Here is an 18768-nt window from a genome sequence, read left to right as displayed (position 1 = left end):
ACACAAGTATGCTTTTTCATTTATTTTAGTCTTGTTATGGGTCTCTCTTAGTAGTTTCTTTAGTATTTTCTCATCTCGATCCTGCTAAATTTCTATAAAAATTTATCTGTAGGTAATTATTCTTTTGCTCTTGTGGTTATTTTGTTGTCTTGCATCACACTTTTTCTAGAGAAACTATTGTATATATTAATTTTATATGCAGCTACCTGTAATATTTACTGTAAAAAGTGAATATGACATGGTATTTATTTTAATAAATCACTTATTTATTTTTGTTTTTTATTTTTTTAAAGAAATGTAAACATTTAACTCAAAAGTTAGATAGAAATAACAATTAGATACCATCAGACACCTGTTAGAATGACCAAAATTCAAAACACCAACACCACCAAATGTTGGCAAGGGCAACCAGCACTCTCATTCACTGCTGGCAGGACTTTAAAATGCTACAACCACTTTGGAAGAGAGTTCGGAAGTTTCTTACAAATATAACAGGCTTTTACCATAACATCTGACAATTGCACTTGCAAATATTTACCAGAATGAGTTGAAAACATGTGTCCACACAAACTCCTGCACACTGACATGTATAGCAGCTTTATTAATAATTGCTAAAACTTGTAAGCAACCAAAATGTCCTTCAGTAGGTGAATGGATAGACTGTGGTACATTCAGACAGTAGAACATTATTCATCCCTTTAAAAAATGAGCTATCAAGCCATGTAAAGATAAGGAGAAACCTTAAATGCATCTTACTAAGCGAAAGAATTCAATCTGAAAAGGTTACATACCATATCATACCATGTGCTCCCAACTATATGACATTCTGGAAAAGGTAAACCTATGGAGACAGTAAAAAGGTCAGTGGTTGTCAAAGGTTAGGAAGGAATAGATGAGTAGGTGAAACATAGAGTATTTTTAAGGCAGTGAAATGGCTCTGTGTGATAGTATAATGGTAGATACATGCCATTTGTCAAACCCACAGAATGTACAACGCCAGGAATGAACACTAATGTAAACTCTGGACTTTCAGTGATAACAACTTGTTAATGTAGGTTCATCGATTGTAAAAAATGTACCACCCTGGTGTGGGATGTTGATAGCAGGGTAGCCATGCCTGTGTGGGGGCAGGTGCACGTGGAAACTCTCAGTACTTTCTGCTCAGTTTTGCTGTGAAACTGAAACAGCTCTTAAAAAATAAAATCAATTTAAATTGTAGGATGGGCGTGGTGGCTCCTGGCTGTATTCCCAGCACTTTGAGAAGCTGAGGCAGGAGGATCACTTGAGCCAAGCCTGGGCAACATAGAGAGACCCTGTCTCTACAAAAATTTAAAAATAGCTGGCTGTTGTTGTGCGTGTCTGTAGTCTCACCTACTCTAGAAGCTGAGGTGGGAGGATCACTTGCGCTAGGGAGGTGGAGGCTGCAGTGAGCTATGACTGCACCACTGCACTCCAGCCTGGGCAACAGAGGGAGATCCTATCTCAAAACCCAAGAAAATTAGATAGTATCTAAAAGCAATATTTAACTTAACTTTATTACACAGAGATAATATCCATATACAAACACATGGGTAAATATTGTTAATTCATCAAGCATTTGCTTATCCTCTTCTATGTTTCATCTGCAGTTGCAGATACTATGGCTCCTCAGTCTAATAAATGGTTAAAATTTCAGTGAGAATAGCAGACAAGTAAATTAACACTTATAACACAACCTGATAACTATGATGAAGAAAAGTAAGCATTCTCTCCTCTTTTAATCTTTCTTTTCCTGGCTTCCTGTAAATTCACATAGTCAAGTCTAGAAGACAAAAAAAGCTGACCTTTCAGTTGTTTTGATTTTTCTTCTGTGCCGCACCTGTGACCTCAAAGCTTTAGATGACTAACTTTGGCCACTGGGGAAGTTAAACTGACTTGCCCTGACCTTTCATGACCTACCTTGAGACTAAATCCAAGCCTAGAGAAACAGTCATTGGTGTGGGCAGAGCTCTAGTTCAGCTGTGTTTATCAAGAGAGGGTCTCAGGGGTGTCTTTCTGCAGTGCAACCTCTGTGGACCCCATTTTTAATGACACTTGGAGTCATTAATACGTTTATTGCTTTTACTCTAATCCACCGTTTAAAATACTATATGACTTAATGACTAGTGGTAGGTAGAGATTCTGCTCTAACAATTTCCTTAGACCAAGTGAAAGTAGGAAACAGTATAGAATCTGTTAACAATATTTATCAGCCTCACTTGATGGGGACAGCAGTCTCAATCAAAGTGGACAGGATGCCAGTTCTGATCACAGGTGTCTAGAAGGAAAAGGAGGGACAGATTATGCAAACTATTTTCTGATCCACCACTCTGTCATAACTATGGACTTCAATAATTACTATTGATCTGTCCCTGGTGTTTGGTATTACCTTGGATAAGGCACTTAATCTCTGTCTCTCATTTACTCAAATGAAAATATTACCCTAGTTCAATAGTCTTCAAACCTGGTTATATGCTAGAAACCTCTTTTGAAAAATGATGATCTCCAGGCTCCATCCCAGAGCAACTAAATTCAGACCTCTCAGATCTGGGCTTAGGTATGGGCATTGGTGTTTTTGTTTGTTTTTTACCTGCCCTGGGGATTCAAATATACAGATTTCACAGAGAAGCAGTTGGAAAGAGAATCTTAAAGACCCTTCTAACTCCCAGGATCTCTGAATCTATGGAGTGTTCAAGGCCTAGAGCCACTCACAAGAATGAACATGTTTCCCTCAAGCACATTTAAACAAATCAGTTTATTTTCTACTTCTTAATTCATTTAACCAGATACAGATTGAGAGTGTGTTGCAGGTTAGACCCTGTGGGAGTCATTGCAGGAAAATGCTGATTCCTAGACCTGGCCACAGAGTCTCTTAGGCAGAATTTGAAATGTGAGGCACAGAAGTAGGACTGACTATGTAATTTGTGAGCTCCAGGGAAAAATGAACATGGGGATCCCTTGTTAAAAAAAAAATTAAGAATTCCAAGATGGTGGCAGCAGTGCATGAACCCAAATGCAAGGCCATTCTAAACATGCAGCCCCATGTGACCGCACAGGTTGTACACTCATGAATTTGCCCCTGCACCAAAATCTGTTACAGAAATTCCGCAAGTCATCTTGATCGGTCACTCAGTTTGGTAACCACTGTTATAGGAAATTAAAAGATGAATAATTAATTGTATTTATCATAATATAGTGGGAGAACAGGTCAACACAAGTCAATGGGCTGGTCAGTCACCTTTGAATCTGAAGAACACAGACTCACTTAGGATTTCTTAAATATAACAGAGTTTTACAGAGGAAACTGGGAAGAGGAGACACTTAAAAAAAAAAAAAAAGAACTTCTAGTGCAGAAATCTAGTACTCACTGGGGCCAGCCATTGGTGTCCATTGGAGATCTAAGGAGCTCTTCAAACCAGCCACACGAGTTACACCTCTTCTGCTTGCAGGAGATATAAAAGTTAATCCACTTTCTTGTGAGAAAATGACATTGGCTCACATGACAGAAAAGTCCGTATGTAGGGCTGACTTCAGACGTGCTTGACAGGACCTGGTTCTCCATTCTTTACTTGACTCTAGTCTCCTTATTTTATTGGCTTCTTCCTGAAACGGGTTCTCCCTATGGTGTTAAGATGCTGTTGCAGCCATTCTAGACTTTATGACTGGTGGTAAGGCATGCAGCTCATTTCCCCAAGAGTCAAACTGTCTTCTCGTGGTTGGCAGGGATCCAAATTATTCCCTCTCCTTGAAGATGAGACATGCTGATTAGCATAGGTCCCCATCTGAGTTCTTTGAGGGAAAGCTATGTTTGTCTTCCTTTTACAGATGAAGAAATTGGAGTAGAGAGGGCTATAGCTTGCCAAGGTCATAAAGCCAGTGAAAGCAAAGCCTGGAATTTGAATGTAGGCACCTGACTTGAGGACCCACTTGATTAGCCACTTAATTGTTTTAAAATGTCTCACTAAAGGGACTTTTCATTTTTAGCTTTCTTACTCTTAAATTCAGCTTTCCCATAACTTCGGAACACCGGTGGTCCTCACGATCTTCTGTGTTTTTAGTCTACTCAGATTCTTTTTTTTTTTTTTTTTTTTAAGATGGACTCTCTCTCTGTCATCCAGGCTGGAGTGCAGTGGTGAGATCTCAGCTCACTGCAACCTCCGCCTCCTGGGTTCAAGCGATTCTCCTGCCTTAACCTCCTGAGTAGCTGAGATTACAGGGACATGCCACCACACCCAGCTAATTTTTTGTATTTTTAGTAGAGACCAGTTTTCACCACGTTGGCCAGGCTGGTCTCAAACTCCTGACCTCAAATGATCTGTTTGCCTCAGCCTGCCCTCCCAAATGCTGGGATTACAGGAGTGAGCCACCATGCCTGGCCCTATTCATATTCTTGCTTGAGAGAATATGATCAGCCTAGTTTGACCTTGTTTGAACACAACTTTATATGCCAGGCTTCTTCACTGGCCACGAGACAATTATGATGGGTCAGAGGCTGTCTCCTGGTCTAATAACCTTTATCAAGTGAAGGATGGTCCTGATGATGTAATGTTCAGACAGTCTCTCCTTCCCTTTTTCCTTGCCTACTATTCTTCCACACCCAGCTGGCTTGGAGCATGGCCAGTTCTCTTAGAAGTAGACTTTAGGACTTACCTGTGAAATACTACACACTACATGTGTGTAGTGGGATGTATACTATGAGGCAAGTAAAATGTGGGTAAGGCTGGCCCAAGCACAGTTCTGTGAAAATTAAAAGAAAAGGAGAGGCCTCATTTTGCATGGTCTTTTGAGATGTGGCCATAGGGTGGGTCTTGGAGGTGAGTAAGAATGATCAATCAGGTAAAGGGAACTGCAGGAACAGGACATGAGGTTAAAAGACTTGCCTGTTCCAGGCATTGCATCTTTGTTTTAGACATTGTGATCAGTCACTTCTTTTCTCAGGAGACGTATTGAACAACTACTGTATTCTCAAAGATGTGTGTCTGTGTGTGTGTTTCTGTATCTGTGTCTGTATGTGTGTATATCAAAGAAGTTACCATTTGCAGACTTCCAGACTTCTTACTCTATGGGCCATAGTGGGCTTTATGTTAGTTGTGAAGTCCTGCAATCTCAACTCAAGTGCCCTCTGTGACAATTCATCTTTGACTTTTCCAAGAAGATTTGGCCAACTTGCCTCCGTGATGGCACAGGTTCTCTGAAAAGCAGATACCATAATGGAATTAAATTGCAGGAGATTTATTGGAGAAAGGGTTGATGAGGAATAAAGGGTAGAGGGAGCAGGAGAAAGTTAAGGAGAGCCTTTAGGTCATGATGCCGTTCTGATACCTACAAACGGGGAGAGGGAGAATGGGTTGGGAAGAGCTTCTGACCACAGTGCAGCTCCTAGAAGGTGTCACTAGGGCAAAAGGAGAGTCCGGAGTAGAGGCTGCCTATTAGAAGAGTCCTGCATTGGGCAGGAATGTCCTGGACTGGCACATCTCCAGGAGAGTGTGACCTTGAGTGAACATCCTGGTGGATCTGGAAGTAACATCTGAAGGCTGATGGCCAACCACTCATCATAGCAGATACTGGCTTAAAAAGAGATTGGAGCAGTCCCCACCCTGGCTTATACCTTCAAAAAATAACACTTTTTATATTGTATGTCATATTATTCAAATTAAAAACATATATACTTTTCACTCCTGAATGATAATTGTTGATATATTTGGCCCCACTAAATTTTAGCTCCTTGAGAAGAAAGACTGTATTATTTTTCCTTTCTGAAATCTCAACATCTAGTAAAGCACACAGTATTCAGTAAATAGTTATTGAACAAATGAATGAATGATCCAAGCAATTAACCATTCAATAAAGGGTTTTCAGTGAAGAAGTTAAATGATTGAAGTCAATCTTTTGAGAGGTTATTCTGGCACTGCTGTAAGCTTAGTGGTGCGATAGAAAAAATGTGGACTCTCCAGTAGAAGGTCCTAGGGCTAAATCATATTTTAAACTGCTTGTTAGGTTTATATTTTTGGTCATATAACCTGGCTTTTCTGAGCCTCAGTTGCCTCATGTATAAACCTAGAATAATACCTACTTAATGGCTTTTTCTGAGCATTAAAAGAGATGATGCCTAATCTGGTTTGGCTGTGTCCCCACCCAAATCTCATCTTTCATTGTAGTTCCCACATTATGGGAGGAACCCAGTGGAGATAATTGAATCATGGGGGTGGTTTCCCCATACTGTTCTCATGGTAGTGAATAAGTCTCATGAGAGCTGATGGTTTTATAAGGTGAAACTCCTTTCACTTGATTCTCATTTCCTCTTTGCCTGCTGCCATGTAAGACGTGCCTTTTGCCTTCTACCATGATTGTGAGGCCTCCCTAGCCATGTGGAAGTGTGAGTCCTTTAAACCTCTTTTTCTTTATAAATTACCCAGTCTTGAGTATGTCTTTATCAGCAGCATGAAAATGGACAATGCCCAAAATGGCTGATACAGAGCCTGGCATACAGGAGAATTCCTGTAAATGCTGCCTCATTTACCTCCTTCCTAGAATTGAATCTCCAATTTCCTACTGAAGAGAGTAACTTTATTACCCTATTCTTCACAATGAGGCTGAAGGAGCAAGGACTGATCCCGACAGTGACCTCAAAAGTCCAATATTTGACACAATAATCTAATTGATATACTTACTAGGTATATTGTTTTTTAGTTCTCTTAACAGTCTCTTTATAACTAATGCAAGAAAATGAGGATTAATGAAACAAAATCTGCATTAGCACTATTGTCATTTTCAGAGCGGGAGACTGAAGGTCACAATGTTAAATAATTCACCCTAGATCACATTTCAGTAAAGGAAATTACTGGATTCAAACCCAAGTCTGTGTTGAGTTTGAGCTCCTAACCATTATACTGGCTATGTAGTGATGGACAAGCAGTTAGGAGACCTTGGTAGCCCTTGAACCAAATCTTGGGTTCTGTAAGGGTATTCCCAAGATCCCAAGAAATTAGCATGAACCAGGCAATAATACCACCTGAAGAGAGAGCATTAGGACTTGAGACACACGTCTCCCTTTTGTTAGGGTGTTCTGCCCTCTGCTGGTTGCTTTTAATATTTTTATACATTTGGGTCATTTAAAATGCCAAGTATTCAGGTCCTCTTGGTAATAGTCAAATTAGTGAAAGTAAGAATACTTCATATTATATGTAATTAGCTTATAAATATATGACTATTTGACTACTTTCAAGTATGTGTGTGTGTTTCTCACCCACAAAGCTATAAAGCCTAATACAGTGCCTGTCACACAATAGGTTATAAGCAAATGCTGTATAAACGAATGGCTGGGAGCTTACACACAGAAAGAACACAAAAAAATAAAGTGTAGGACTGAATATAAATATATAAAATATATATTCTGACAGGTTTGGTGCTCAGTGTTTCTTGAGTGAATGAATGAATCCATCAATTGACTAATCTATCAACCAACATTGACATTTCTGTGATTACAATAGAATCATGGTTGACAACCTGTGTCCTCTTTTGAGCGTAAAATTGGTTTAGTCAACAAACAACTTCTTTTCTTTATTTCTTACTGAAATCTTGTAACCTTCTATTTCTTTTTGATAAAAGGCATCATGGTGACAGGAAGCACTGCTTCCCCAGGTAGTGATAATTTGGAGAAAATACTTTTAAGTATGAAAACCTTGAAATGTGGCTGAAAAATTCTGATCATTTGAGATTTAGGAATTTTCTCACTCATATCCTTCTTTTCCTTCCTTCCTCTTCACTTTCTTTCTGTTTAACAAAAAATAAATTTGAAACCCCTTGTTGTTTTTTTAAATTTATATTTTCTCTTGTTTTCTATTAGTGGAGCTTTCAAGGACATGGTCACTCTTTGAAGGCAACAACAATGGGAGACATGTTAGATTTCCTTCCCCCACCTCATCCCACCCAAAAGTAGAGCAATTGTTATGGAGATGATTCCAGTCGATTCCCCTTCCAGTGTCAACTATTAATAATTTACTATTTCAGAACTGGATATGCAAATTCATCATGCAGATCAGCAAAACTGGGAGGCTATCCATGGGCACACAGACTTAATGAGTATTTTATTACCTTCCAAACAGCGCTCCCCAGCCTGCCTGTTTAGCATTTGCTGAACACTTGCTTGGAACTAATGAGATCATCCCGAGCCTCAGGTGATCATTACCAGGGGCTTGGCTCTGCAGTTCCTCTGGGAAAAAAATGAAGAATGCTGGAGAAAGAGGAATGAGGGCGCTGTCAGGAGTGATGACATCTGCTTTTCTGAATTTTCAAAATTGTTTCATATCTTTTGGATTCTAAGTAAAAGACATCTTAGAAGATAGGAAAATATCTCAATGACATATTGAGGGCATTTTCCCCCTAAATTCATATTTTAAAGTGGTATATAGGCATATCTATCTATCTATCTATCCACGTAACCATCTATCATGACTTAAGAAAACCTGTGTTCGGATTTAATACTCTGAATCATGATTGACTACTTTGAGTCAACCACAATAACAGCAAAATTGTAGTCCCTCAATTCAGTTCAATGTAGCTGATTCTTCCAATCAGTCACAGTAAAGGGGCATTGGGTGTTTTCCACAATAATAAAAAAAATTAAATGTAGTATATTCATATAAAATTGTATTACATTCTAATACATAATTACTAATAGTAATAATAATATTATTATTCTAAAAGTTATAAAGGCATTGTATTTCAGAAATTCAGAGAAGAAAAGAAAAAAGAAAAAAGCATTCCTAATCCCACCATAACACAACCACAATGAATGTTGAGTTTTATTTTCTTCCTGTCTTCATACTACATAACCATATTTTATAGGCCTATATACAGTGATCTTGTAATTTTGTATCCTGAGTTTTTTCACTTACTATTTGCACATACTGTTACTGTTTTAAGCATTTTTATATACTATAATTCAATATTTATGATGATTATTTTAATAGCTCTGTAATGTTTCATCAAGTGAGCATAGCTTACTTGCAAATCCACTGTAGTGTTTCTCGTTAATAAATTTCAAATGTAGAGATTTACATGCTCTGAAAACTAATGCCTAGAATCCTACGCCAAGTTTTAACAAACACTGTTCTTTTTCACATATTTTAAAACCACAGCGTGAAAGGGGTTGTTAGTTGACCCAGGTCCTATGACTGTCTCACCCATTTGTACTACTTTCAACATCTTTCCGAATGCTAATCTTCCATGTCTATAAAGTCAGGCTTAGTATACCTATTTCAGCTTACCTAAAAACCCTGTGGTGGGTACTCCATGAAGGAAAGCACTTTTAGATCTTGAAAGCATTTATGCAACTTACTATGTAATTTGGTTGATTTTCTAAATGTTATGTTATGTAAGCCCTTTGCTATGCTCTTAATCTTGGAATGGCAGGATGGCCTCAGTAGTTCCACTATAGAAAGTTCCACTATCAACCCTAAAAATTGAAAGCAAGCAGATCATGCTCATGGTTAGCTGGGGTCCTGAAAAATGTACAGCATAAGGCATGGTGGGCTTTGCTTGCAACTTTTGGGGCTGCCCAAGAGGTGCCTTTTCTTGGACCCTCAGAAACGCTCTGCCTTGGGGTTCATCTTTCCCTGACTCTCACATTGTCATTTAGACCTGATCGTCTTCCAATTGGGGTCTTCCCATTTTCATCCTAGGCTTGATAGTTATTTAATTCCAACTGGCTTTCTTCTGTTTTGAGGCGGAGAAGACTTCAGACTCATGTGGGTTTTGGAGAAAGCGAAGGCAGCCCGAGCTACCTGGATTTAGATGCAATCACTTATATAATTAAATAATCAGATCAATGATAATTTTACACTGCTGATAAATTTGGGGGTGTGATTTCATACACAGATCTTTCTTTCTCTCTGGTGCGTTCTCTGTCTCTCTCTTCCTTCAGCAAGTGTGACAGTGTGGGAAACAAAAACCATTTTGCCATCTTCATATAACCACAAACCAGTAGGCACAATTAAGTGTGACATACCAGTGAATACAATTATAACGAGAGCCACAAAACAACAAAGCCTATTTAAGAAACCATTGATGAAGGCAATATGCAATACTATGAAAGTAACAGCAAGGTGGTTCCTGGCTAATAACATGTTGTGCTCAAGTACAACTTTAGAAAAATAAAGGCGTCCTTTTTTTTTTTTTTTTTTTGAGATGGAGTCTCGCTGTCACCCAGGCTGGAGTGGAATGGCGCGATCTCAGCTCACTGCAACCTCCGCCTTCTGGGTTCAAGCGATTCTCCCGCCTCAGCTTCCGGAGTAGCTGGGATTACAGGCAGTCGCCATCATGACTGGCTAATTTTTTTTTGTATTTTTGCAGAAACCGGGTTTCACCATGTTGGCCAGGCTGGTCTCAAACTCCTGACCTCAGGTGATCCGCCTGCCTCGGCCTCCCAAAGTGTTGGGATTACAGGCATGAGCCACCATGCCCAGCCAGGTGTGCATTTTTGTTTTGCTAGCGGACATAATGCAATGTGCAATGTTAAGGGAAGAATTAGTATTCCTTATGAAAATGGATATTTACCACTCACCAACCAGTGTTTTCTGAGTAATAGATTTTTCCATTCTTTTTCATTTGTCGATTTTCATAATTATTTTGCCCAAGTTTTCAGAGAATACAAACTCATAGGCAACCTGTCACTTAGGTTGATTTTGTCCCTGGTGTATAATTAGGCTCCCTGCCTCTGATGCCACTCCCCTTGTTTCTCTGCCTCCCTTGCCATTAGATGGGGCCACATGACCAGTTCCAGTCAATGGCCTGAAAACCAAAGTAACTGTTAGGCCTGGCATGCCTCCTCCATCCTTTCCACTCCCTTTTGCCGCAACCTTGGGGGTCATGCCTTCCAGATGGAGATTCAAGATGAAACAAAGTACAAGATAAAAAAACAGCTGTTGAATCCACATCAAACTGTGATACAAGTGAAAAACAAACTTTTATTGCATGAAGCCACTGAGATTTCTGGGCTTCTCTGTGGCAGCAGTTAGCATTAATTAACCTGACTAATACAGCTCCACAACAAAGTAAGTTGAAATGCTCAAATGATTTGGGCAAGGGACCCATCTGCATATCTTGCCAGCATTTCACACATCAAATTAGAGAACTGAGGCCACTGCACAGAGAATTTAAATTCAATGCTCAATTACTTCCAAGAGACCATTTTTTATAATGTGAAATTTGCACAGTGGCCATGATGATCTCTTTGCTGCTGCTTAGGATGTCTTAGTTCTGCATGTGGTCATCTTTTCTAGGCTGATCGTTACCAAATAGCTGATATTATGTGATTAGTTTCCACTTCCGGCATGACCTAATAAAATGCTCTGGCAGCATGTAGTTGCCAAATATACGTTTTATGAATGAATGAATGAATTAGTTTTAAGCATCTATCTGATATTTTAAATATCTATTTGATTTCCAGAAATATAAATGACAACTTAGTAGCTTGTTGTCTCATAAGACAGACAGACAAGGTTTCCTAGGGGCATGCCGTACACTGAGAAGAGAGGAGGATGTGGAATCAGAAGTTCTGAGTCTAAAATCTCACCTCCACAGTGCCAGCTCCAAGGCATTCTGCAAGACGTCTATCCTCCTTTAGCCTGTTCCCCATTCCTCACAAGACTAGAAAATAAGGTGATGTTTCATTGCATCATGAAAATACCTGATATCTCATCAGAAAAAATAAAGGACTTTCTCCATAAATGTTAATTACCACTTCTGCTCTGGGAAATCACAACTTCACCTAAGAGATAAGGAGAAAAAAAATCCTCCAGTTCAGACGACTTATGATATATGACCACGAGGTGACAGCATTGAGTCAATACCATCTATTTTTATGGCATAAAGGAAGAAAGAGTGTCAATTCTGAATGTCTAAAAATGTATATTATCCAGTGTGAACACACAACAAATAGTTGCTAAAAACTATAAGATTTGAGCGTTATAATCTCAGGGGCGTTGCGCTGTGTCTCCACATTTTTGTTGCTTTCTAAGGCTTAGGAAATCATTCGCGTTGACACATTGTTGTTAATGTTACTATCATTATTATGCAATGGAAATGGGGAAGTTTTTGTTCTCTTTGCCTGGGGAAGTTTTTGTTCTCTTTGCCTAGAGAAGTTTATCAGAGGATTATCAGGCTTTTACAGAGAGGAAAACAAAGTTTCCAATTATTTTTCTGGGGGGCATTTCAATTTTTCTATTGCAGAAGAAAGACTCTTCCCATAAAGATTGATTCCTGAACAGTAGGACAGTTACCCTGCTGCCTCTGGGAAGCAGAGCAATCTCAAAAGTGCAGATACAGCTCCCAAAGCCTGGCCGTCTTTCCTTCCAAACTTTTGGGGCTTCCCAAGAGTAGACCTTCCGTTTGTCCCTCAGAAACTCTCTACCCTAAAATTCAACTCTCCTCATAAGAATTTCACTCTCTTCTAGACCCTGTTGCCCTTCCTGCTGGGATCCTGCCGCCTCTCACTTTGTCCTGTGGTCTTGGTTGAAAGTCATTTTGTTCCTGCTGTTTTTCTGTTGTGTGAGCTTGTGAGGGCGCCAGATTCCTGTGTGCTGACGAGAGAATGGAGAGACACTGCATGTCTTTAAAAAAAAAAAAAAAAAAAAACTGAAATAGTTCAAATATTGAGGAAAGTATGGAACACATCAACACCTGTGTACTCATCATCTAAATTTAACAAATGCTATCATTTCAGCTCTTAGAAAAACAACAACAAATCATTACAGAGAGTTGAAGTCTCCACGTACAATCTTATTTTCTCTTTCCATCACCAAAGATAATGATTACCCTGGTATTTTGCAGTTCATGTTTTAATTACTGGGCTACTTATTTATGTGTAATGACTATGGAGGTAATTCTGAACCGTGTGCATACTTTCCCTGCTTTGGAAATGCAGAGAATGAGATGGGCAGGGGCAGAATCATTCTGCACTCACTTACCCCTCTTTTCTGCTTTCTAGAGACCTACACGACTTTCTGTCTGGCCCCGTCTTTCCTTCATATTCTCACTTCTCAGAATGCTGGTATTAAAATAGCATGCTATTTAAACTCAAAGGGCATGGGGTTGGAATCCCAGCTCTGCTATAAATGAGCTAGAAGACTGTGGGCAAATCACATCATTTATCTGAGCTGTATCAGGTTATCAGTGTAAAATGTATGAAATAATACCATTTCCATGGGGATCATTAATTTACTCTAATTACATATTGTAGCTTTTCATCAAAATTGAAAATTGCACATTTCTTGTGCTTGGCACTAGAAGTGCAAACACAAATCAAGCACATAGCCAGGAAAATAAATCTTATTTTTGAGAGGAAAACAGGTGCATTAACAACAATTATTATCCAATGTGATTAGTATGACAAGACAGGTGTTTACAAACTGTTATGGGAGTCCAGGAAACGAAAATATCAGTTCTTTACTTAGACATCAAAGGGAGTTTTGTTCTTGTTGTTTGTTCATTAGTTTTTCCACTTTTTATTTCTTTTTTTCCCCAAGGTGATCATTTGAGTTGTGCTGTATACATATGATGGGGAAGAAAAAGGAAATCCACATTTGTTTGGCATTTTTGAAGTTACAAGTACCAACCATATCTGATTTTACTTTCTTTTGCATCTGTCAATGTACATTTTCTAATTTCTTTATCTAGCATTTATACAGTATCTGGCATTTTTTTAAAACAATGATATTTTGACCTTGTTTTCCAGATTAAAAATCTGAGACTCAGAGAAGAATCACAAGGCATCCAAGGTCACATGACAATTAACAACTACCATGGAGGGGGGCTGGAGGTATGGGAACAACCTCCATTCATTCTCCTCTCAATCAACATTATTTGGGGAAATCTCTTCCAAGTCAAAATTGGTCTTTTTTTTATTTTTTATTTTTTTGAGACCCGGGTCTCACTCTGTCACCCAGGCTGAAGTGCAGTGGCACCATCTCAGCTCACTGCAATCTCTGCCTCCCCAGTTCAAGTGATTCTTGTGCCTCAGCCTCCCAAATATCCAGGACTACAGTTGTGTGCCACCAAGCCCAGCTAATTCTTGCATTTTTAGTAAAGACAGGGTTCTACCATGTTGGCCAGGCTGGTCTTGAACTCCTGGCCTCAAGTGAACTGTCTCCTTGACCTCCCAAAGTGCTGGGATTACAGGTGTGAGCCACCGTGCTCAGCTGGCCCTGTTTTATTGGCCATCTTTGCCAGCATTTGACAAGGTGACTTTTTTCCTGCTCTTCAGAGCTCTCAGCTACTCTAGGAGCCTACCCTCTCCTGTGCCTCTCTGAGACCCATGCCTTGTAGGATCCTCTCAGCTTCTTCAAAGACCGGTAATTTTCAGAATTGACTTTTAATTTATTGCTACTTTTATTTTACTTATTTTTATCACAGGTCCTTATGGCTATTCTCACAGTTTCAACCCCAACCTACATGCGAAACAATCCTTACCCAACTTGCTGGTTCTCACCATTTGGTTTTACTTGAGAGTTTCTTCATCAAAGAAGCCTTCCCTGCACCTGACAGAATCTCAATCTTATATCCTCCCACTATTTTCCTTCATAACACTAGTTATGATGTTAAATTATACAATTTCATGGGTTATTTGTTTAGGATTTTTTTCCTCTTCAAAACTTCTAGGAAGATAGAATATATCTGTGTAACTTAAAATTGTATATCCATTGTCTAGCATGACAAAGTACATAGTAAATGCTAAATAAACATTAAACACACACACACACACACACACACACACACACACACACACACACAAGGCCGGGCATGGTGGCTGACCCCTGTAATCCCAGCACTTTGGGAGGCCGAGGTGGGTGGATCTCCTGAGGTCAGGAGTTCAAGACCAGTCTGGCCAACATGGTGAAACCCTGTCTCTAATGAAAATACAAAAATTATTATCTGGGTATGGTGGCGGGTGCCTATAATCTCAGCTACTCGGGAGGCTGAGGCAGGAGAATCGTTTGAACCTGAGAGGTGGAGGTTGCAGTGAGCTAAGATTGTGCAATTGCACTCCAGCCTGGATGACAAGAGCAAAACTCTGTCTCAAACAAACAAAAGCAAACAAACAAAACACACAAAAACATATTCTCGGATATTCATCTTTCGTTTGTAACATATCACCTTTGTGAACTCTAAGCCTATAAATCTGGCTTGTTACATTAATATCCAATAGGCAGGGCAGACACAGGAGGTATGCTTGCATCTAAACACAATTTCCCCTGTATTCTCTAAGCGACTGAAAGGCTTTGGGTCCCCACTGTCCAAATGGTCAATCACCAGACTCGGTTTCTCATTCATCAGATGCCTTCTTTCTTTCCTTCTCCTCCATTCAAATAATCACCACTCATGCTGACTGCCCTACTAAGTATTTTGCAAATTGATCGCTCCTTCACATCATGAGATTGTGGACCTACTTTAAATCCCATCTTCTCCTGTCAGTATCACTTTCAACAGCCTTATTGAAAGTTACCCTTGGTAGTTTGGTTTTCTAAACTTCCTACATTTTCAAACCACCTCAGAATTTCTTCTGCTGTGTTCATCATATATCTATAGCAACTCCACTATTATTCATGTAGTTAAAAATAGACTAATCTTTTCAAACTTAGCTAAAATTTTGCTCAACAATATAAATGAAAACATCAGTTTCATATGAAATTATAACTTTTCCAGTATACAATGAGTATATAGTTATTAAAAATATTAATTTAAATGCCACCTCAAATTTCATCATGTCACACATCCCATGTCACACAACCCTCCCAACACTGACTTGGTCCTTACCATGTACTGTTCGTGCTGGAAGGGCTTCCTTTACCTTATTTAATTAAATATACTATGTCTTTTCTAATTGAGTCATTGTAGCAAATACTGTGGTAAGTATTATTATGTCTATTTTGCAGAAGAGAAAACTGGAGGTTACAGAGGTTAAGTGATGAGATAAGTCAGCTCTGGGCAACAGAGCCCACCTTTACCCAGGGCTCTGACACCCCTAACCAGGCTCTGTTGTTAGTCTTGTTCCCCTCAATCTTGATCACTTGACTTCCTTGTTTCACACCCTTCAGTGTCACCCCATTGCTGATAGGAAAAGCCCACACATCTTAGCAGGGTACATCAGACCTCACTGGAGTGGTGCCTTTCTACCTATTCTGTCCTGTCTTTCACCACACACTAAGTGCTCTGTGCTCCACGATCTCTGACCAGTTGGCTGGAGTACATGCCTCTGGCTTCTCAGTGTCTGCTAATGCTGTCTCCTAAGGTCGAAAGGCTTCTCCCTCTGCTGCTCTACCTTGTCCTATTTGTCTTACATCTTCTCCTACTTTATAATTTTTTGCAACCTCCCCTACTTTCAAGGCCCTTCTTGATATCTCCTATCCCCCATCTGCAGAGTGGCTTGCTTGATCCTCCTCTGCAATCCTAACATGATGTGTATATTTCTATTGCAGACTTCACATCATATTACAACTGCTGTGCTCCCATCTCCTTCTTATAAGGTGATGTCCTTTGCAGGGAAGAACTGGGTGTCCCTTTTCTCTGTATCCAGAAAACCTAGTGAGCACCAGGTTCAAAAAATCATCATTAAATACATGAACTGATTCTATTTAATGAGAAACTTTGTGAGAATAGGAACTCATCATCATCTTTGTATTAGTTTCCCACAAGAGATGTAAGTATTTATTGAAATAAACTATTTAAACATTTTCTGCATTTGGAACATTGTCTTGCTGTTCTGACCTAACTTAAAACTAGATTATTTTTCCAAAGGAATCTAGTTGGGTTCCGAGGGCAATATTAAATCACTTTATTTTTTATATTTAGGTGACTTTTTATGTAGAAAGTGGAATTCTGTAGGCCTCTTCTATTTGTTCCTTAAAGAATTTAACTCTTCAGCTTTCCAAGATGCACACTGCCTGTTTCTGTTGATGAAGACATTGCAGAGGCAAAGCACCTTCCCAAATTCTGACTGTTCAGCTCTTGGATTTGCACCCTATCTTCAGTAACTCTTTTTAATTAGCCCCTTGATAGTTTTCCTTCACTCCAAAAATACCATTTTGCTGTAGGGAGACAAGGACAATCTCTTTTCTCTGAGAGATAATCCTAGATTTCCACTGCTGAGTCAGATAAAAGTAGTAACATATTTCAGAGGGTGCTTTTTATCTAAACATGTGTGCTGAACTATCTTTGCAGATCTCTGCACTGTGAATACAGTTCATTAGAAGCCTATGCAAATGACATGTTTCTACATCATAGTCGATTTTGAATTAGGGTATTTTTGCAATCATTTTGGTCATCATTTAATTCCCTCCCTTCCTTTCAGCAGATTTGCTTTTTATCTACTGGATGAAACATTACCAGACCTGAAGATTTAGCAAATATCTGTTCTGCTCTGGTCTTCTCTTATCCCATTCACTCTACCTTGGTTAGAACCATTTTCTTCCAAATGGGGGAATGAAGGCCTCATTTCATTTCTATTTCTATGAAAACTTCCTGGAACTGAGCTTGATATATGAATTCCTCCTCTGCTGGGAAGCAAGATCCTTAAGGACACAGAGTATGGTTGTCTCATAATTGTCTTGTCAGTGCCTGGGTGTTTATTCATCCATTATTGCATTGCTACCAAGAAACACCTTAGACTGGGTGATTTATAAAAAAAAGAGGTTTAATTGGCTCATGATTCCACAGGCTATAGAAGCATGCTGCTGGGTTCCACTCAGCTTCTGGGGAGGCTTCAGGAAACTTAAAATCATGCTGGAAGATGAAGAAGGGGTAGTCACTTCACGTAGCCAGAGCAGGAGCAAGAGAGAGAGAGAGAGAGACGGGGGAGGTGCCACACGCTTTTATACCACCAGATCTTACGAGAACTCACTTACTATTGTGAGAACAGTACCAAGAGGATGGTGCTAAACCATTCTTGAGAAACCTGCCCCCATGATTCAATAACCTCCCACCAGGCCCCACTTCCAAAATTAGGGATTGCAATTGAACATAAGATTTTGGTGGGGACACAGATCCAAACCACATCAAGGTGCTATTTAAGTATTTGTTGAGATGAATGGAAACAAAGTGGTTGGTTTCTTTGTCTCCCGGTTTTCCTGGACTGAGAAAAGAGAGCTTCTGGGATCTGAGGTGAGTGCTGCTGTCTTCCTCTCTTCTCACTCCTTGTCTGGCATCTGAGCCACTTGGAGCCCACACAGGGCTGCTTGAGCTGCAGCCCCAAGCCCATCCTGCCCACATCCAACCCTGCTATGTGTTCTGAACATGACTTGTGTTACTAATACCTTCACACTTGACTACTAGGCAATAGGATCTTTGATGACTGAGAAGAAGGTAGATTCTCTTATTCAAAGTCATCTTTTTGATACCTTGTATACCATATGACACAGACTAGGTTCCAAGCCAATATTGATGAAATGAATGAGGGTACATTAAGGGATCTATATCCTCCCATCTGCTCCCAAACCCAGATTTATCTCTGCGGTTTAGTTCTAATACAGTTTCTTGTGGAAGGCTTCCAAGATCGTTTCTGTACCTCTTGGATATGGTCCCACCCTTTTGTAATCCCATAATGTCTTCACAGACAGATAAAGATATTTCTTTATCACACCATGTTGCAATTCTCTCTTTATCGATCTCTGTTGCTCTCCTAAATAATTATGGGCTCTGTGAAGGTGAAGGTTTTAACTGAGTCTTCCTAGTTTTCCTGACTCTTGGGGCTTTACC

This window comes from Pongo pygmaeus, chromosome 3, assembly GCF_028885625.2.
Source record: "Pongo pygmaeus isolate AG05252 chromosome 3, NHGRI_mPonPyg2-v2.0_pri, whole genome shotgun sequence".
NCBI lineage: Eukaryota > Metazoa > Chordata > Mammalia > Primates > Hominidae > Pongo > Pongo pygmaeus.
The sequence above is the reverse complement of the archived record's forward strand: the minus strand, read 5'-3'. Positions refer to the sequence as shown.